General features: G+C 41.3%; 1 protein-coding gene across 6 annotated transcripts in view; it reads left to right on the top strand.

Moving 5' to 3' along the window:
* The first annotated feature begins 573 nt into the window (after window positions 1-573).
* The window catches only part of GRM3 (glutamate metabotropic receptor 3), a 111,316-nt gene continuing 90,546 nt past the window's right edge, over window positions 574-21,343 (top strand). For 4 of the 6 annotated variants that reach the window (XM_074869840.1, XM_074869838.1, XM_074869841.1 and 1 more), the window contains exon 1: window positions 574-1,311. The gene's annotated coding sequence lies outside the window, so the exon portion shown is untranslated. Of the gene's footprint in view, window positions 1,312-2,103; window positions 2,144-21,343 lie in introns of those variants that run through there. The other 2 variants (XM_074869839.1, XM_074869837.1) reach the window with 1 other exon arrangement.

Here is a 21,343-nt window from a genome sequence, read left to right as displayed (position 1 = left end):
TCTGGAGTGATCTTTCCCCAGTAACTATTCTTCTTCTGTCTTGCCATATGGGAGAGTTAGAATATAGAGAGATAACACAAAGAATATAATACAGATAGCATGTATAAAATATATATGCTTACTTATATACATCTATATAAACACATATATTTGTATATTTTGTGTGTGTATATATACATACACAAACACATTCTTTTTCTAGGAAATGTAGAGCAGAAGGGAATTTATCAAGCCAGCTGGAAGAGAGAAGGCAGAAGGACAGTGATACAACACCCTGAACTGCCTCGTCTCTCCCGTCTGCTCTCGGTCCCCCCTGCCCGCTCCCGGCTTTTTGAGGATGCGACAAGTCGCAGTGCCAGAGCGCAGCATCCTCGGAGGGGCGTCCCCCCCAACCCCCCCCCGGCCCCATCCAATCAGGGCGCTGGGGGAGGGATGCTCGGGGCAGGGATACGGGGTTGCCAGGCGACAGCAGCGTCTCCGTGTCCCGTCCCCCCCCCCCACCCCCCCACCTCCGTGTCCTCCCCCACCCCGCGACCGGGCTGCGCTCCTGCCCGCGCTGCCGGCGCTGTTAAACAGCCGCGGGGAGCGCAGCCCCGCAGCATGGGGACAGCGGCTCGCCTCCGCCCGAGGGCTCCTTGCCACAGCCCCGCTCCCGGCCGTGCCAGGAGCGGTGGCCAGCTTCAAAGTTAGAACTAGAAAGGCAGTAAATGAATAAATGGTAGGACTAAGCCTCGGCCAGCCCCTCCGCGTAGCACCGGCTGCGGAGCTACCGCACGCCCCGAGTGCCGGGAGAGGCAGCCTGCAAATGCCAGCCGGCTCTCACTCCTTGTCTTTGCAACTCTAGGTCGCCTCCTAATTTAAAGCTTTGCACCAATCCCCTTTGCCCGGCAAGGAGAGGAAATCTAGAAAGATGCCAGGCTGCGAAAAGGGACCCCAGTTACCAGCGCTGGTACCAGGCGCTGCCTGGCCAAGGAAAGCCAAAGTTGTTCAGAGGAATGGGAAGCGGGTGCTCCAGAGGAGAGGGGAAGGGACGGGGATCATTGCCTGGTGATTGCAGTCTCTCCCTCCCGTTGTCCCCTTCTCTTCCTCCTCCCTCCCAGCCTTACCCCTGACCGCTTAGGAGGCCTTGATGAGTTTCCACCGGGATCCGATCCAAGGTGGGGGGGAGAAAGCGTGACTGTTCCCAGAGGAAGCAGCTCACACAAGTTTGGGGGGTTAGACTCCCCGGTGGATGTTTAACGAGCACATCGGGAGGCCCGCGATGCCCGGGAGCAGCTGGAGACCCTCGCTGGGACCTACCTGCACTGCACGGTAAGGAGCCGGGCACTGGTATCCCGCGTCCTGGTCCCTGCATCCCACATCCCGGTCCCTGCATCCTGCGTGGCGGATCCGTGCACCCCGGTCCACTCATCCCCGCATCCCGCATCCCAGTCCTCGCATCCCACACCCTGCAGCCTTGATCCCTGCATCCCGGGTCCCTGCAACCCGCACCCCCCTCCGCCCCGTCCCGCCCTCCCGCGGAGATGCAGCCGCTGCCCGGGGGATTGCGGGTTGTGCAGCCGGGGAAAAAGTTTAGAGCGGCTGTTTGCGGAGGGGTTTGCTGACGGGAGTCAGGGGGCAAGAGAAACGGGGGTGCAGGGGGGGACAGGGGACACAAGGGCTTTCACACCTGCAGAGGGCAGGTAGGGTGTAGGGAGACCCCCTCCAGTGCACAGCTGGGGGTGGGGGGACGGGCAGAAATGGGCTGGTTCGCCCAGGGCAAAGCAGCTGTGTCCAGATGTTGGCCAGAGATGTTGCTCCCGCAGAGGCAGGCTTTGGGGGTGAGGGGAGGCGATCTTAAGATTGTCGTCTGTACCCTTCCTTAAACTGGGGCGCAAAGTGCAAGCCAGCAGCTGGGAGAGCCGTGCTTGGGTACCCAGCTCATCTCCCTGCATCTGCTGCTGGGAGAGAGGGGGAAGAGAGGTGGGGAACATTAAAGGAACTGGAAATGCTTTGCTCCTCCTGAGGTATCTCCCCTGCCCCTGCAGGGGCTCACTCCAGGATCCTAAAATTGGAAGTCTTCAAAACGAAAGGAGAAATTATCAGGGATGATAGAGCCAATGTAAACTCTCCCTCATATATGCCTGTATATCTATCTGTCCATGTGAGTATGCATCCAGCTGTAAAGGTATATGTGTGTCCTTCTAGAGCTGCTTGTGCCTATGTATGTGCCGTGCCTGTGTTCCTATGTCTCTGGGTGTGTATGTGTGTATATCTACACTTGTGCTTTCTTGGATGCATATAGATGTTTTATATGTATAGATTCATAAAATGTGCTTATATTCCTACGTGGTTATATTCCTAGACAGTGTTTATCTAACTCTGTGTAGACCTAGAGGTGTGTGGGTCTGTATCTTTCATCTGTGTGTGTGTCAGGCACACATATCTGCTGAGATACACATGTGGGGGTGAGAAAGTGTATCTCTATGCCACTGTGTAGGTAGGATTTGGGGTGCGTGTTGGATTCGGGGTTTTTTCCCCCCCAGGTTATTGCAGTGTTTCCATGGATCATTTTACGCATACATCCCTGTATTTCAGCAATCTAGATTAAAAAAAACAAGCAATTCTTGAAAAACTAGGCACCTTACCAATGCTCCATTGAACTGAACTAAGGATTTGCTGGTAGTTTGTGAGTTCTTTGTCTTTTTCTCAGTTTATGCCACCTGCTGAAGATTATTTTAGTTCATTTTTTAAATAATTCAGCTTTTAAAAATCCCAGTCAGAAGACTGTGAAACACAACAGCCTGGGACACAGACTGGTACCTATTTCAGCTTGCATAAGTATATGTCTCACGTTGATTAAATATGCATGAAAACAATTTGAAAAGCACACAACCCACCTGATCAAATACATATTTCAGGAAAATTACTTTTTTTCATTTTCTTCAAATACACCTAAATCATTATGACTTCTTCTGCTGTTGTTTATATTGATAAATACAAATATTACAGGAAAATGTAACTTCCTCAGCTATATTGTTGAAAATTGCACATTAAGCTACTTTTATTCACAGTTAGGGTAATCGAAAAATTGTACTTTTGTAATGTTCACTCTTCGAGTGACATTTACAGTAACAATCCACGCAAATCCCTCTTAATAAATTGATTACTGAAGAGCAACGCAAGCTAATTTGTCCTCTGCTAGGATATTTCATACTTTAATTTCTGTGGCTTTTTTGCTGGTAGATTTTTTTTAAAGAATGATGCTGTCCACTGTTACTTTCAGTATTTCTGGAGTCCTGCATTATATATAAAACATAAAACACATTTCAAAATAGAAAATTCACCAACTGCTTTACTGTTCTGTAACATAAAAACAAGCAAAATGGCATTGGTATCAAGTACATTAAAATAAGACTTTCGTCCAAGAGCCGAGATGCTTTTCTAGTCACTCTTGATGTTTGTCTGGGTTACTTGTGCTGACGACCTACTTATAAGCTTCTACAAATAAAGTTTTTTAGGCAAATGTTGACACCTTGTCTAGAAGTAAGATTCTAATTTTATCATTGAAAGAGTGACTCTAAAGCAAGATGCAGGGGTAAAGTATCTTTCTGGATTCACTTTATGTTTTTACACTTAATTAAATTGTGATGAAGAAAAGTACTAAATCAGACTGGAAAGCCAAAAGAAAAGAAATACTTTACAAATACTGGTATCATTCAGTGCTGTGGTCTGTATTACGTAAGTGGAGCTGAATTTGGAAATTAAGAAAGTGTAAGGAGATGTACTGGCATTTAAAGAAAGAGCTATTCAGATGTTTTGTGCAAACACAACTCTCTATGGAAGTGTCCTACAGCACATAAATTATTCTGAAGCTCACAGAGTCTCATATAGAATACTGTAAGACCTAAATGACCTGGTTCTAAGGTCACTTATGCTGGGGTCAAATTGCAACTTTATCTTTAAACCTGGTGAGCTAAATTCTCTACTGGTCTACAAGAATTCCATAGGGTCACATGAAGTGTGTACCCACCAAGAGTCTGGTTTAGTAGTGTGATTTGAGAATCCAATCTAAAGCTTTTACAGGGTGTGAGATCCTGCCTATGAGACTGTTGAACTTGCCAACAGCATCCTGTAGAAGAGACTTCACCCTGTTCAGTTTTTGAAAGCTGTTTCCAAAACCCTAATAAATGTTTATCAGGATTTCTGCACCTTGTTTCTTCCAACATGTTGTACTATAGTTTGATCAGTTAGTATGAATTTTTCTGGGTGATAAAATGCTAGGCATACTATCACTCTCAGGGTGCCACAGAACACCACAGAGATGTTTGGCACACTCCAGGATCAGAAGGCATTACAGTTTGTGTGTGAATCTGTATAACCACAGTAAGCTACAGAAGCTCTTGTGAAGTAGATCATGTAATATTGACTGGCTTTTTTCCTGCTTGTTGATATAAAACTGACAGCTGGTTTAAAGCTTAATCAAGGCCTTAACCCAGGTCAGAGAGTTAAAGAGAAGATTGTCTTCTTGCTCTCTACTGGAGAATGGGGTTGTGCTTTAATTCCTATGTGGGTTGTATTTGCAATGGAGGGGTATCTGCAGCCAATGAGAAGGGGTGACCAGAAGGATGATTAACCACCCTGCCCCTGCAACCTGTGCTGAATGTCTGTAGCATGGCAGTGATGGACCTGGGCTCCAAAGGTGGTAGGGAAAGAGCATAGTCTTCAGCTGGTACCATCTTTCTAATTGTCTGCCTGTGACTGTTACTGGCTATGAACTTAATAAGGACAACTTTCACTCTGATAATCTAGCCCTAAACTGGCAGAAAAATCTGGGACACATTTCATTTTATGAAAATACACATTGGCTTGAAAATCATCTGTTTATTTTAGTAGTAGGAGTAAAATGACAAAAAAATAGGAATTCCTTCTGGGCACAACGATATCTGGGAACAGCCTCAGTGCAATTGTCAGATATTTCCACTGAGACAAAAACAGAGTTCATTGTTAGAAATGTTTTAACTATTACAGATTAGTGCAATTGATTCTTTTTTCAGATAATCCAGAATCCAGTGTGTGATCTACATGAATTTCCTAGTTTATCTATTGTTTTTTGAGGTTTTTGGACATACTATTTCAGGGATGTTCAGATTTTCAAAAATATTGCAAGTAATATACTGTCTTGTTTCCAGCTGTCTTTCCAAAGCAATGTAGCAAATTTTCGTAGGGGGCAAATCTCTATGAACCCATTAAAGTCAAAAATAAAAGAATTTACTAGAGCTATAGCAAACTACACCCAAAAGAAAGGCTGTAGAACTATATTGCTTTTATCTCATATTGTCTCTCTCAAATATAAAATGATGTAGTTGGAACTATTATCATGCTCTTGTTCATAGCTATGCTGAGATTATTGGAGCATTTATGTAGTTAGCAATTGTAGTACTTATATAGGAACACATGGGCTCCTCATGTAAATCAATAGGTTGCCTCAAATACCTAAGACTCAACTTATCTGCATGCAAAGTCATGGTCTTAACCTCAGTTACTGAGGCAGTCTTCCTTCAGAGCACTATAAAGTCTAGCGAGTGGCTTGACCTTAATAGTACTGATGGCCTTGACCTTGAAAGCCCCTTTCCCAGTACATCCAAAGGGTTACAGGATGATGACCAAGTATACAAACTATGTTAAATATGCATCAAGCAAGGTGTGTATGGAGGGAATCACTGATGAACATTTCATGTATGAAGTGGGAACGTGGAGCAGACTTCTGGTGGATACTGTGAGACTGTGAAATTCTTAGACTGTGAATTAGAAAAGTGAATAGAGAAGAAAAAATGTTGTGAAGACAAAAAAAAATGAGAAAAATAGATCTGTAGGAGATAAAATGGGAAAAATAAAGAAGAAAATAGCTTGATAGGAAAGGAAAGAAAGAGCAGTAAAGACACTCAGATGAGTATTCAAGCTGGAAGAAAAGTAAATGGAATGGTAAGTCAGTTGTAATATGGAGAGATTATAAAGCAGGTGAAGGTGGTGAAGAAGACACTCTCATTAAAGAGATTAGAAATTATCCTGTGATCCAACTAGCAGGGGAAATATATTGCTTATGTTATGGAAGTGGTAACTGCAAAATTTAACCAGACAGAGGATTGCATTCAGGCATACTGACTGAGGAAGGGAACCGCAGCAGAGATGTAGGAAAGGGTGAGCTAGTAGAAAAAATATCATAAAGCTGATTTTTTCCAGGTAATTTAAAGGAATAAGAAAAATTAAGAAGCTAGGTGGAGAGGTGGAATGTAAGAGAAGTTCATGGTGACCAGAAAGTCTTACCAGGTATCAGCATACAGTGAGCACACATCAACAAATTAAGCATATCCTTGAGAAAAGGAGGGAGGGGAAACTTGTAGCAATGCATGGGCTTCAGATAAAATCCAGAGACAGTGCAATAAAAACAAAGGAGGTAGAAGCAGATTGATGTGATCTCTTAGGAAGTCAGTGGAGAGACTGTCAGATTCCAGAGGAAAAATAAGCAAGTGCACACGAGGGAGAATGAAGTCAAAAGCTCAGTGGGTGACCACAAAGTCAGCAAATTCATAGGTCAGAACTGTATTAGGAGAATTAGTGCGTTAGAAGAAAGGTATTCATGGGAAGAAGGATGAATATGTTAGCTTAGAGTACACTTTAAGGTACTGCCTGAGAGCAGGGGTGCTGAGAAGGGGAGGTAGATTATGCAGGTGAGAAGAAACAGGACTGCTCTGAGAAAATGAGAGGTGCTTGAGGAGAGAACAAAGGGAGGAATAAAATAGGGAATTAAAATGAAAGGGTTGGGACTGAGATGAAATCAGGAAAAGCACAGACAAAGGCTGGAAGCAGGAACTGCCAAAAAAAAAAAGAAAGAAAAGAGGAGCACAGGGGGTGGGTGGTACAGGGAAGTCACCTACCACTGGTACAGAGGAGGAGGCAGAGACTGGGCTAGCCAGGAGGAAGAAGCTGAAGGGAACATGAAAACTGTGCAAAACCTTTGTCTAGAAGATGACATGCTGGTGGAAAACAGAGCAAAAAGAGTGTGCAGGATGTAGCAACTGAATGCACCCTCATCTGAGAAACATAGTAAGACTCATATATTAGCTTCCATTCCCATGGAAAGCTCCACTAATGAGTCGACACCCAAATCGGAGACAATTTTTGTGTTACCTAAATGCTGCATCTGGAGAGGTTAACGTAACTATATAGCTGCATAATCTGTGGCTCTGCAAAGCCTCAGCCTCTCTCATTTGTGGTGGCTGGTCCTCAAAGACACATGTAGTTAGGCTGACTGAGATAATACCTTGCAGTCTGCGAAGGAGGATGCTGCAGGCAATTTACTGAGTCTGAGATTTGGCAGTACTGGGACTCTTCTCTGGAATTAGCCCTGCAAAGAAGCTGGCTGAGATAAGTGACAAGGGGATGCCTGAATGTATGGTACGACTCCATAAACCTCTTCCAGCAAAACTAGCATGTCAGATGCCAGATCTAGCACTCAGGGACAGTAGTGGTTTGTAACAGTCATTGAATACTGTGTGATCAAACCAATGAGCATTACAATCTTACAAAATATTGTTTCCTCCCTAAATTCCTAAAATTTCTCGCTAAATTTATTCCTAAAATTTTTCATCACTAAAAATCCTTAAATATTATTCCATCAATGGCGTGGCTCCCTGCTCCATGGACATGTAATAGCAGGGCTGAGGTGGTGCAGGAGCTGTCACGCAACCCCGGTCCTCTGCTATGGGAATAAAGGGATCCTACAGACTAGATACACTCCTCTTTCCTAGTGAGGAATGGAGCCCTAGAGAAAGCTAGAGTGTTATCTGAGAGTCTCTTAGACCATTCTTGACCTTGTTGACCTTGGTTGTCTTATGTAGGGTATTCATTGCAGTTCTTGACCATTTTAATGTAGAGCTTATAGCATGAGGATGTTTGTCTTTTTTATATAATGTAGCTGTGATTAAGGCTCCTTAGATCCCATACCAGCTTCAGCTTGTATGTGTCATGCCTTCCTGATGGGAGACTTGCAACTGTGCTTAAGTGAACATTTCTACATGTACTTTTTATAGGAGGTCTTTGGCTGAGCTGTTTTTTGATCCGGTACTTACTGCCTAGCAATTTCTGTATTATTTTATAGCTATTATATATTTATATCATTATTATTAATTTCATTCACAGTGGTTGCATCATCCAGTGAAGAAATTATTAGGAAAGCATGAGAAGACATTGCTCTGCTAGTGTTTGAAAATATTACATTACGCTTGTGATGCTTAGCAGAAATTGTCTGCCCTGCTGTTAGAATCAAATAGCCAGAGATCTGATAAAAATAAAGAAGTAAATTTTGTGGATTTTCCAGAACTCATAGAGTGATTTTTTTCTTTCCTCACTTCTGTGTATTTTCATAAGAGAAAACAAATAAACAGAGAAAACAATGGAGACAAAGAGAAAGATATTGTACAGTAAGACGTGTAGAGTTCGGTTCTGAGCTGTTAAAATAGTTTGATTGCTTGGATCAGCTCACATGGCTAAGAAATATCAAAAATTACTTTATCTGCAAGAACATTTAAAAATTAATATTTTATGAAAAAATATAACTGGTTTTGCCATGATGAGGGAGTTTTTAAAAAGCCTCATTATAATTTTTGGTGAGATCGTGTAATTATTTGAGCATTGAGTGTCACTAGTTGAGAATATGGCCATAAACATTCTGTTTATTTATCACAGATTTTTAATGGCATTTTTACTAATGTTCAGTCAGTCAACAAGACATCTTCACTATATGTCAGCTGACATCTAATTTGGTTCCATAGTAAAAGATTCCAGATGTTTCAGTATTCAGTAGATGAAAGAACTTCATTTACCCTTGTAACAGATGTATTTTACCAGTATTTAACACTGCCTTGAAAAAGCAGGGGACAAAAACCACCTACATATAATCATAGAATGGTTTGTGTTGGAAGGGACCTTAAAGATCATCTAGTTCCAACTCCCCTGTGATGGGCAGGGCACCTTCCACTAGACCAGGTTGTCAGGCACAATTTGCCCTTAGTGAAGCCATGCTGGCTGTCACCAATCACCTCCTTATTTTCCATGTGCCCTAGCATAGTTTCCAGGAGGACCTGCTCCACGATCTTGCCAGGCACAGAGGTGAGACTGACTGGCCTGTAGTTTCCCAGGTCTTCTTTTTTTCCCTTTTTAAAAATGGGGGTTATGTTTCCCCTTTTCCAGTCAGTGGGAACTTCACCAGACTGCCACAACTTCTTAAATATGGATAGTGGCTTAGTCACCTCATCCACCAGTTCCCTCTGGACCCACAAATGCATATCATCAGGTCCCATGGACTTGTGCACCTTCAGGTTCCTTAGATGGTGTCAAACCTGATCTTCTCCTACACTGGGTGGTTCTTCATTCTCCCAGTCCCTTCGTTTGCCTTCTGAGTCTTGGGCAGTATGGCTGGAGCACTTGCTGATGAAGACTGAGGCAAAAAAGTTGTTGAGTACCTCAGCCTTCTCCATATACTGGGTAACCAGGTCTCCCATTTCCTTCTGGAGACAGCCCACATTTTCCCTAATCTCCTTTTATCATCGATGTTCCTCTAAAAGCTTTATTGTTACCCTTTATGTTCCTGGCTAGATTTAATTATACTGGGGCTTTAGCTTTCCTAACCTGATCCCTGGCTTCTCAGACAGTTTCTCTGCATTCCTCCCAGCCTGTCTGTCCTTGCTTCCACTCTCTGTAGGCTTCCTTTTTGTGATTGAGTTTGTCTAGGAGCATCTTGTTCATCCATGCAGGTCTCCTGGTGTTCTTACCTGATTTCCTTTTTGTCGGGATGCATCGCTCCTGAGCTTGGAGGAGGTGATCCTTGAGTATTAACTTGATTTCTTGGGCCACTCTTCCCTCCACGATTTTATCCCATGGTACTCTACCAGATCCCTGAAGAGGCCAAAGTCTGCTCTCCTGAAGTCCAGGGTAGCAAACTTGCTGCACACTCTACTAGTTGCCCTAAGAACCTTGAATTCCACCATTTCATGGTCACTGCAGACAAGGCTTCCCTTGAGCTTCACACTCCCCACCAGCCCCTCTTTGTTGGTGAGAACAAGGTCCAGAATAGCACCTCCCCTCATTGACTCCTCTATCACTTGGAGAAGGACGTTATCATCAGCGCATTCCAGGAACCTCCTGGATTGCTTGAGCCCTGCTGTCTTGTCCCTCCAACAGATATCAGAGCAGTTTAATTCCCCCTTGAGGACCAGGGCTTGTGAATGTGAGGCTGCTCCTAGCTGCCTGTAGAGAGCCTTGGTCTTCCTGATTAGATGGCCTGTAGCAGACCCTCAGTATAATGTCACCTGTCCCTGCCTTCCCTTTAATCCTGACCCATAAGCTCTCGGTTGGCTCCTCATCCATCCCCAGGCACTCCATCTGGTCACTGACATAGAGGGTGACATCCCCTCCTCGTCTCCCCTGCCTGTCCTTCCTAAAGAGCCTGTACCCTTCCATTCCGACTCTCCTGTCATAGGAGCTATCCCACCACATCTTCGTGATGCCAATAAGATCATAGTTGTGCAGGTGTGTGCAAGTCTAGTTCCTATTGTTTATTCCCTGTGCTACCTGTGTTTGCACAGAGACATTTAAGTTGGGCCCCCAATGAATCATAGAATCATTCAGGTTGGAAAAGACCCTTGGGATCATCGAGTCCAACCATCAGCCCGACTCTACAAAGTTCTCCCCTACACCATATCCCCCAGCATGGCATCTAAACGACCCTTAAACACATCCAGATGATGAAGATGACTTACTATCTGGAATTCCCAATTCATGTGGGACATCAGTGCAGTAATATTGAATTAAACTTTAGCAAAATTATGTGAAAAGGATACCTTACAATGCTGGTCTGTACAGCACATTATTTGCATAGACAGTAATAAGGATCTGCTTTTCCTCACTATGAAATACTTGTCCACAAAATGCTACCACAGAATGACATTTTAGTAGAAAATTTACAAAGTTTATAGGAATCTTCTTAACATTTTTTTTTTCCAAACGCTGTAAGAATACACTAAAGTACACTTGTCAAATATACCTTGCAACTGTTTTCAGTGTATTCCATTGGGCTCTCTTAATTGTGTTTGCTCACTTTCTTCCTTGCAACCATGAGGGCTTTAGAAGACCCCTGACAATAACAGGCAATGAGATCAACAGACAGTGCATTTTTTTAAAAAGGTGTAAGCCCATCTTACATGGGAGTGATGCACTAGGTTGAGTTATCAGGCTAGTCTTTGCTCTCAAAAGTTGAGAAAAGGGTAGCAATTGCACATGTGGGAATGGTAGATCAACACTGAAGTCTGTTTCAGCCAAATAAACTTAAACCACCCAGCACATGCTTTTTTACCTTACCATTATTACAGGATACATTTACCTTGAAAAATAGCATTTTCTTCATAACCAAGAAATAAGCTGTCTGCCTCAGGGTCTTGAAAGCAGAACAAAAATGACTGCTGTTCTAGCAAAAGCAACATGCAGTCCATGCCCTTTTTCATCCATTCACTTGTCAGTGTGGCTGTCAATAAGGATGTATTTACATGTGGCTAATCCCACAGCTGATTCATTAAGATGATTTTATGAGTGAAAAGGGAAGATGACCTAATGGGGTAGTTCCAGGAATACAAATAATGTGAGATAACTTTCAGAGAATAATAATTTTGCTTTCTGAAGTGGACTTTAAATTTCCAAAAAGAGAATAGCTCTGTTTAAAACAACCTTTTCTTCTTCATTCAGAAGTGATCTCTGATTAATTGTGCAGCTTAGCTGAACTTTGCTATCCTTGGTATCCTAGGAGAAAAGCTCTGACAGACTGGGAATTTTAACTTGTTTGTAATGTAAACTCAGTATACCCATGGTGTTTTTTAACACTCCAGAAACTGTTTGGGAGGAAAAAGAAATAAATAAAAAAGCTTTGATCCTCTAAACAAACAAAGAGGGGAGAAGGAGGTTAAAAGAACCATCATTTGTGAAAGGCAGAGAAGGAAAATGTGGGAAAGGTGTCTTTCTTTTAACAGTTTCAGAGACTATTTGAAAGACTGTTAGAAATATCAGGCATTTCAACAGCATTAGAGCCCTCTGATGAATAGGGAAAGATTGATATCTTTTTATTGTTTCATTGACATTTTTGAGATTTCTAAGAACTATGACTTTCTCAATTATATCAGTCCATCTGATCAAAATTTTTCCCAGAAGCAGATATCCAGGTGAAAGCTTAATGTTAACACTTTTGAGTATCAAGCTCAGATAAACATATTCCTAGTGGCATTATTCGGTATGAGGAAAGGAAGAAGAATCTAGTCTGGAGGTAAAGTCAGCTCCTGATTGTTGGCAGATGACTTGAAGCCCAGGTTTCTTGGCCAAAGGGTGAAATGTAAATTGAAGCATCCATTTGTAACAGCAGGGAGTGGTGTGACCCAGCAGTGCCCTGTTGTCTGCTTATCTGTGGGAGATGTTCCTGCTTCCTAAAATGTCACTAATCTAGGTATTTTGGCCAGTAGGTAAGAAGATGGAGTCAAGTCTCACATATTCCTTTCAATCTGCCTGTCTATTTCACATTCACCAATTTTAAGGAAGGAAGTAGACAAATAGTTTCATTTAGACCTAGATACCTTAAATCAATGTCCAGGGAGCGGCTGCAGAGAATAATAGGGTTTCTTAGTCCCTGTGATTTCCTGGTGAGGGCACAAGGTCCCAATTAGAACTTATCCTGAAAAGGTGAACTATCCATTAGGGTAGAAATGGATAGAAAGAGACTATTTTCATGTAAGTTTCTTCATTTTCAAAGATTGTACACAACATTCCATTTTCCTGAACATAGCTTTTATAGTTCCACAGATAATGACACCAGTAAGGACTTCATCTGATCCATCTCCCCCTCCAAAGACAGCATAAACTATCTCCAAGCCTTATTAACTAATACTTGTTGAATGATTCCCTTAAAATCTGCAACAACAGAGATTTCACAGCCTGCAACAGCACATGTTTGTGCCTCACTGTTCTTATGGACATAAGGTCTCCAAAAATTTAACTAAACTAAAACCCACTTTTTGCAATCAAGGCTATCACTCTTGTTCTCTCTGCTATGGAAATTAGAAGCAATTTAGTACTTTCCATTCCAGCCTTTTATACAGCAAAGAGACTAGATTTTGGCTTTTTAACGTTCATTTATGTAATGCCTCCCTCAGTCATCTCCTCTTGACTCAATGAAATAACTGCTTTTCTTTTAGCCATGTGCTTTTTTTAGAATATTGTTATTCTTGCTGTTTTCCTTTGGACCTTCTCCAGTTGCCCATTTGGACCCATACCAAAAAGATAAGTATAGCTGATGAATGGCTTGACTTCACTTGTCTTGAATACAACATTCCTTAAAGAAATCCTTTCTGCTATTTCTTTGTTCTATGTTCCAAGTGTCATTCCAGTCAACATTTTGACCAAAGAGCCCTCAGGAGCCTCACAGAAGCATAGTGATGTTGTTGTCCTATCATCTTCCAATTTGCTACATTTTTTCTTGATTGTTTCTGGCCATTTCTAGTTCAAAACCACATACAACTCCAACCAAACAATTGTCAACCTTCACATCCACATTAATATTTCAGAAGAAAATTTCTTAGGAAATTTGAACAACCTGTTGCTTTGTCTTTGCCGGAGGGATCTGCATGGGTGATGGCTTCTGTTGGTTCAATCATTACTAAACAGAGGGATGCTTAACTGCTGCATTGTCCAGCATGTATCATGTTTAGCATGACACATGTTTAGCATGTTCAGTATGAAGTGACCATCATGATCACTAACTTTAGCTATCAGCCTGGTTGTTCACAAGTCAGAGAAAAGCTTCCTGGGGGTGTTTGTTGAAGGGAAGCCTCCAGACCAACTCCAAGCATAAAATATACTAGTGAATGTTGCAGAGCTGAGTGATGGATACAAATATGGGATTGGCATTCATTTGGGTATTCCAGCTATAGGCCCATGAAAAGGCAGAAGCTGCTCATTCTTTCAGGATCATAACTGTGGAGCTATGAATCAGGAAGTCTCAAATGACAAGTTTGACTTTGCTGCTGGCAAACCCACACCGAGTTCACCTACCTTAAGCCTGATGAATGTGGCATTAGGCAAGAATCCAGAACTTCATACCCCCTAGACATCATTTCTGCCTCTCTTGTTTAATTTCTCTTCTTTTATTAAGACTCAAACTTTTCCCTGGCTAGCCTAGAACATATTCCAAACTGGCCAGGACATGGATAACATCAGAAGGGTCCTAATGGAGCTGCTACAGGTACTTGCCCCAAAGCTCCTTAAAGAACCCTTTACAGCTCTTAGGTTCATGCATATAAGAGTAGGAGTTACTATCAAAACCAAAAAAGCCTCAGGAAGGAAGAAAAAAATAAAAAGGACTCACTCAAGTATCTGTAGTAATTCACAAAGCACCTTAACATCGCAACAAAGAAGTCCCCTCTAGCCTTCAAACTAACCAACATGTTCTTTTAATATATCTCAGTAAATTAAAACACTTTCAGTCCAATTCATTAGTTCCTGACCATTAACTTCCAAGTCTTGAATTCCCACTGAACAGGTAAGCAGCTGCTTTGAAGATTTAACTGGCATGACTCTATCAGAGTACAAGTCACCATTATGTACTCTCAAGTACCCCCTTTCCTCTACCTTCTGTCTAACTTGATCAGACTGGGACTACTAAATAAACACTACTTGGATGCACTGAGTGAAGGGTCTGCATGTGAGAGAGAACTTTTTTACTGTCTGTGATAGAAAGACACAGGGGGGCACATTCAGGCAACCAGCGGGATGCAGCTTGATGCTTTTTTCCTCCACTGGTAATACCTGCATTCAGCATTTAGCAATCCTGAATACTCATCCAATATGTTGTCTCTTGAACCTAGATCATGCTAAGTAAAGTACCTAAGATACAGTGTGTGATCACAGTCAGCAGAGCCTAGCATTATAATGCCACTTGTTAGATGGTCAACAGTGGTTCCCTAGGCCTTAAAAAACAACTTCCATATAGACTCACCTATGTTTAATCAACAGGAGTCATCTCAGTCCTATTTTAGAATGCTGCAAGGTTTTTGCAACACTTTTTTAAAACACCAAGTAATAGGTGCTCTAGCATGTCCCATTTTTGTCCATTCCCATTTATAACACAGTTTCCATGCCAGTGATTACAATGTAATACTAATATAAGTAGTTTCAAAAACAAAAGCACATTCGGAATCATCCCTGTTTATCTTCAGAGAGTAAGAGCTGCAAAAATTAATGGATCAAGGGAGATTAAACACTAGGCTAATTGTTCATTAGGCAACCTAAGACCTATTAAGTGTGCTAATCCATTCAATATTTTTTCTATTTGTTTCCATTATTATCCTGCTAGAATTCTTTTGCATGTATTCATTCACTTATGTTTATTTTTTAATAAAGGAATCCACTTGAAATGCAGGTCTTAAATCCTATAGTCCTTTCTCAAGTAAAACTTCCATGACAGCAGTAGCAGAAGGACTTCAAGATGTGACTAGAACTCTCTGTACTCCTCTTTTCCTAAAATTAAACTTAAACTCTTTCAATAAGATTAATGTGAATGCATTCTCCATCTGTATCGATTGCAGATACTCTCCATGTTTAATTAAGACATATTATTCTGTAAAATTATACATAGTTCTATGTAATGTCCTATGAAAGTGGTCTTGATTGTACCTGAAACAAAAGAATTGTTCTAAAATTGATTGCTGATTGCTGACTACTATTATGTATTAATTTTTACATTATTTTGATGCATAATTGACTATCTGTTTGCCAGGTAAGTAGAGGGCAGAGAGTTATTGATAGCTAGCTTGATTATTAAGTCTTCCAAGTTCCAGAAAGCAATGGTTTTTTCAGATCAGCTACACATTAATATTGGCTCCCAAAATAACCCATGATGGAAAGTAGACCAGCCATAAAATTATTCACATAGGCATTGCCACAAATATGGGAAGATGGGCAACAGGCAAGGTAGCAGTTCCACAGAAATGGATCTAAGGCTACGGAAGGTCAGAAGCAGAGCATGGCTCAACACTGTGGTATCATATTGTGAAAAAGGGAAATTTCCTACCTGAGATTAATAAATAGGAACATTGTCTGCAAGATATGGAATGTAAACATTATTGTCTACTCAACACTAGTAGGGACACATTTGGAATATGGTGCCCAGCTTTGAGCATTATGTTTTAAGAAGAAATATAAATCACTGAGACAGAGTCCAGAGAATATCAAGAAGAAGAATTACAGGTGTGAAAAAATAGATTTATCACAGGCAAGTAACGTGCTTAAATTGTCACACAGGTAACGAGACCTCAGGAAAAGCTTTTAATGGTAAGGAGAGTGAAGCAACAGAATAAATTGCTGGGAAGTCTAGGAAGTTCCTGTCACCAAAGGTATTTAAAAACAAGCCAGTCAAGACATGAGTTAGGTAAGACATAAGTTGATCCTGATTTGGGTAAGAGCAAAGGAAGATCAAGATCTTTCAGGGTCCCTTTTGACCCTCTTCTTTAAGTGACCTGAACGTCATTCAGGGTTCCTACTCCAGGATCTTACATCATAACACTCTGCATTGCAAACATCTACCTTCCGAGGAGGCAGCCTAGACATCTGCCAGCAAAGCAGACCTTCCACCATTCCCTTTCTGAGGTGAAACAGAGGCAGTAAAAGCAAAAAGCAACATGCTTCTCTTGAGAATGAGAAAAAGTTGCACAAATTTCAGAAGCAAACAAGGTTGTCCTTCAAGAGAAAAGTAAGCTCTGCCACGCAGAGGCAGATCATGTGTGTCTGCAGGGAGAGAACGTGTGACAGGTCTCTGCTTAAATCACACACAGACTAGTTATGAGTGTCTATTCCATTCCTGCTCTTCTCTAGGAGCAGCAGTATGCTGCATCACTGAGACAGATAGCAGTGTAGTCTGTCATGTAAAGACCGTTAGCAGTCCCACCTCTTACTGTAGGGACTGTGCAGAAGTGTATGGGTCTACAAAAATGAGCATTAAATGAGCTCTAATATTAGGACAACAGAGAAACAAGAAAGGAAGAAACAGCACGACTTGCACCGTCAACTTTAAAGTCCACTCTGCATGTTCATAGGCTTTGATACCCTTAGGTGTAGGCAATACACTATATAAGGTTATAAAGTAATGTATGTTTTTTGAATATTTGCATAAGGAAATGAATGCAGTAAATCTACTGATGTCGTCAATGCAGAACTACTGTAACTCTGATGCTTTCTGCACTGCAGTAATGATTATGAAACTAGTAGGTATTTTATGTTATTAACTCAAGGCATCATCTTTAATAAATACTCATAAAACACACTGGCAAAAGCATACACTGCAGAAACACGAGTAGGAAATTTGTGCTATGTTCCCTATCATACACAAATTGCTAATACTGTTATACAGTAATTATTTAATCAAAAGTATACTTAAGGAAAATCTGAAATAACTGAGATTTCAGTTGCTAGAAATAAGGGTCCTATCTTCATGTTAATTACTGAAGCAGGTTTAGAGTATATTTTAATAAAAGTATGAGACATTATTGAAATTCAAATAACTCCTTGGAGGCTTTATGGCTCATACAAAATGCAAAAAAATTCAGAAAGAAGATTTTTCAAAATTAATAACTTTTTCTTAAAGAGAGATAGAGAACTATATGTCATCTTCTAAAAGGACATTATGTTTTGTCGTGAGTTTGTGAAAAAATGTATTATTCATATCATTGATAGAAAAGATATTTAGCCTAAATTACACTCTTTCTTTTCTACCCTGAAATTTTTCTTCAATTCAAAAACTACTGTATCTTTCATCATTCAAGGCCCCTCTGCACTGACCCTGGAGAATAGTGAAATATTCCTTTTAACCATCCTAAATCTGGTGGACAATAAAAAGGTATTGATTTTTCATATAGTATAAATAGTTCACAAATATATAAAAATCTAATTCAGGATTCAGTGGATCAAATCCTAGAGTGATAAATTAGGAACAAAGTCAACAGAGCTGCTCTATGTTACACCAACTGGCAATGCTGTTCAATTTGTCAGGTGTACTGCACTTCAATCATTTAAGAGCTTCAAGAGATCAATGAGATCTGCAGTTTCAAGTTTTCAAATGTCAGCCTGCTTGCTTCCCATACTCTTACTCAAGCAGTAGAGAGGGTTTTGCAGCAAAATCCTTGCATGACAATAGAGTATTACCTTCAAACATGCTCACTAGCCTGCCTAACTGAGATTGGATACTGCACTCTGACTCTGAGCTTGGACGTCACCAGTGGGAAGCTGCCGAGGAGTTGATGGCATGAGAACGCGAGTCATGAACATGTTATCCCAGTCCCCCAACTAGTGTAAATCTGTGTAACTGCACTGTTACAAGCTCCAAGGACAGAGACAGCTTGTAAATATGGGAAATATAGTGGTTGTGCAACATAAATAACAATGGGAGAGACTATTCAGCCTATCTCCCATCCCAAAGCAGAGTCAGGAGTATTGTGTCACTTCTGAAAAAAGATTTTTTTCTTGAAAACTTATGGTGGAGACTCCACAACTCTCCCAGGCAGCATGTCCCTGTGCCTCATTACCTTTATGATGAGAACATTCTCCCTAGTATCTAGCCAAAACATTTATTTTTTCAGTTTAAGTTCATTTCTGCTTTAGCTAATGACCACAGCCAAAGTTATCCTTTCACCCCAATTAATTTCTCACCTCCTGAACTTGATGCAGCTTTGCTTAAAATCAGACTGATCACATCTGTGATGAACCTGAGACTGCTGAAGGTATCTGGAAAGCTGTGAGTCTCAAGCCAGTCTGTCTATGATTTCTGTAGCTTTCTGAGACTGGCCCACTTCTCAGTCTGAGACAGCTTCCAGTCTGGTGAACTGGCCATCAAGCCATGAAACATTCACTGCCACTGGAAAGACTCAAAATAATGCTTGTGGAACAACCAGACTCCTAAGATTGGGTTTTTTCTTTTGTCACCTATTACAGGGACATTCTGTTATGGTTTTTAGCATAAGAAATAGAAAGCAAGACATGTTTTACACTGTTTGTGTAATTAGTGTGGGATCATCAGTGCAATGATGCTTCCTTTCTAAGTTGTAGAACCAAATAATCTTACGCTCCTTAGTGAGATGACAAACTTCAACCCATGTATTAAGGGTTTTTTAAATGGCATCAGTTTCTTGTTGCACTACGGTTCCAACTAAAGATTAACATGATTCATTGTTATCTCTTATGCTCATTAGAGAAAATATTTAGATTCTGTTAGAGTAAAGGAGTCACTGATTGCTCAAGAAAATAATACCAATTTGAAAAGAACATAGAGTGTAAGTAAAAGAAAGAGCTATTGCTGGTGAAAAGTGGTTGATGAAAAAGGTATTGAGAATGGCAGAAATGGCTATTTTTCTCTAATAATTTTTTATCTATCAGTTGACTATTCTGCTATGATCAAAAACCTCTCAGGCTGACTCAAACGGTTTAAGAGTCACTGTGCTTCTTAGGTTGATTATTGAAAAGAAAAAAATCAGTTCAAAACCTTTCGTGAGTAAACATCTACTGCTAACATTTCATCCTCTTTGATCATTGTTCTTCACTATGTCTTAGTCTTCTCTAGCAAAGCTACATGGAGGCAGCAGCCTTGGCTAAATCTCAGGCTGATGGGTATTTCTTCACTGAGGAGATTCACTACAGTATTTTCCTGGACCGTGCTCAGTCTCCACTTGGTGTCAGGGCCACTTCGCTTCCTTTCTGATGAGAGGGAGGGAAGGACCTTTGCACTGTCTGGTGGCCAGAGGCATGTGCAGACTTTTCCATGCCTGTTGTCCTCATTGCTGACTATCAGCCATTCTCTAGGGCCTGAAGTTTTTCCTCTGTCTAATCTTCCTATTTCACTGCAGAACCCAGGCACGCAGCTTAATAACATCCTTCAGACGCTTCTAAGCCACTTTCCTCCCTGAAATTTTCTAAAAGTCTCCAGACTATGGACAGATTGTCTACCAAGTTCCTTTCTGCCTCCTGCCTCTTCAGAAGCTGGTTCTCTCTAACACCCATGCTGACTTCTCCAGAGTGACAGCAGAGAATACCTGAAAATACAAAATAGGCTTATTTTCTCAGGTCAGATACATTCCTCTGGAGTAAAACTACAACGCATTGGAAGATCTTTGGGCCTGTAGAGAGTACAATATGATCTGGATCTGTTCCTGGCACGTAGGCAGTTGCCTCCTCGCTCTTGCCCACAAGCCTCCCGCTGTCTGTAGTGCTGGGAACTTTGTGCCCCAAGCCCTTGGGGTCATGTGTGACTCCAGCCCAACCAAGTGTGTGGAGAGCAACTGTAAAGGCTCAGCTGGTTGCACAACTATGCTAATTGTTTTGCCTTTAGGTCTGAACTTCATATCATTTAGTCTTCCTGCAAACTCCTTGCAGTTAACCAAATAGTTGCATTTTATCTCAGACACTCAGACTTACATCACATAAAAACTTTTTCTAAACAAGCAAGTAGTCCTTTCCACTTCAGATCAATTACATATATTTATATTGAATCCTTCTGCTTGTGATTAATACCAACAGTGAAGGTAAAATTTAAACTGCCTTGACTCCCACTCAGATGTCTGGAAGAACAAGAGTCTCTCTCCACAGCCACTTCTGTGAGATAATCTCCCTTTCACCAGGTCAGGAGGAGCTTGTGGACTTTGGGGCAGGGGTGGGAAGGGAGTATCTGCAGTGATCTGTTGCACTTTTCCCCACTTCTGTAACTACCCAGAAATTGGGACTTCTTTCAATAATTTCACTCCAAAACTTCATTCTTTATTCAAATCAAGGAAAAGAAGCATCTGAGGGCAGGATTTATCTCAGCAGACATAGCGTGAAGACAGAGGCAGCCACAGTGTGCAGGTCTACATCTTTGGAAAATCATATTTCTTGGTAAAAAGAAGAATTACACTTTTAAGGAGTGATTCAACTGATCTGTTTTAGACATCTCCTATAGGAAGAGAGGAATTTGGCTTTTCTATAAACTAATTATAAAGGGACCTTCGAATCACATGTAGGAACATATAATCTGGCTGTTTGGTTAAAAGAATCTCACCTAAATGTCTAGGGTAGGATTCCAGCAGACCTGGCTCAGCTTTATCTGTGTTTCTCGCATGATTGAAATTTTAGTCATATTTTTAGTCAGAGCCTGCTCTGTGACTGACCTCAAACAAAATGCCATGTCAGCGAGAGCAGAAAACCTGGTGCTGCTGTTTTTTCTCTGGTCTTTGCCAGGTTGTCCTCCCTC

This window comes from Strix uralensis, chromosome 5, assembly GCF_047716275.1.
Source record: "Strix uralensis isolate ZFMK-TIS-50842 chromosome 5, bStrUra1, whole genome shotgun sequence".
In the NCBI taxonomy this organism is placed as follows: domain Eukaryota; kingdom Metazoa; phylum Chordata; class Aves; order Strigiformes; family Strigidae; genus Strix; species Strix uralensis.
Note: the sequence above shows the minus strand (reverse complement) of the source record. Positions and strands in the feature narration are given on the sequence as shown.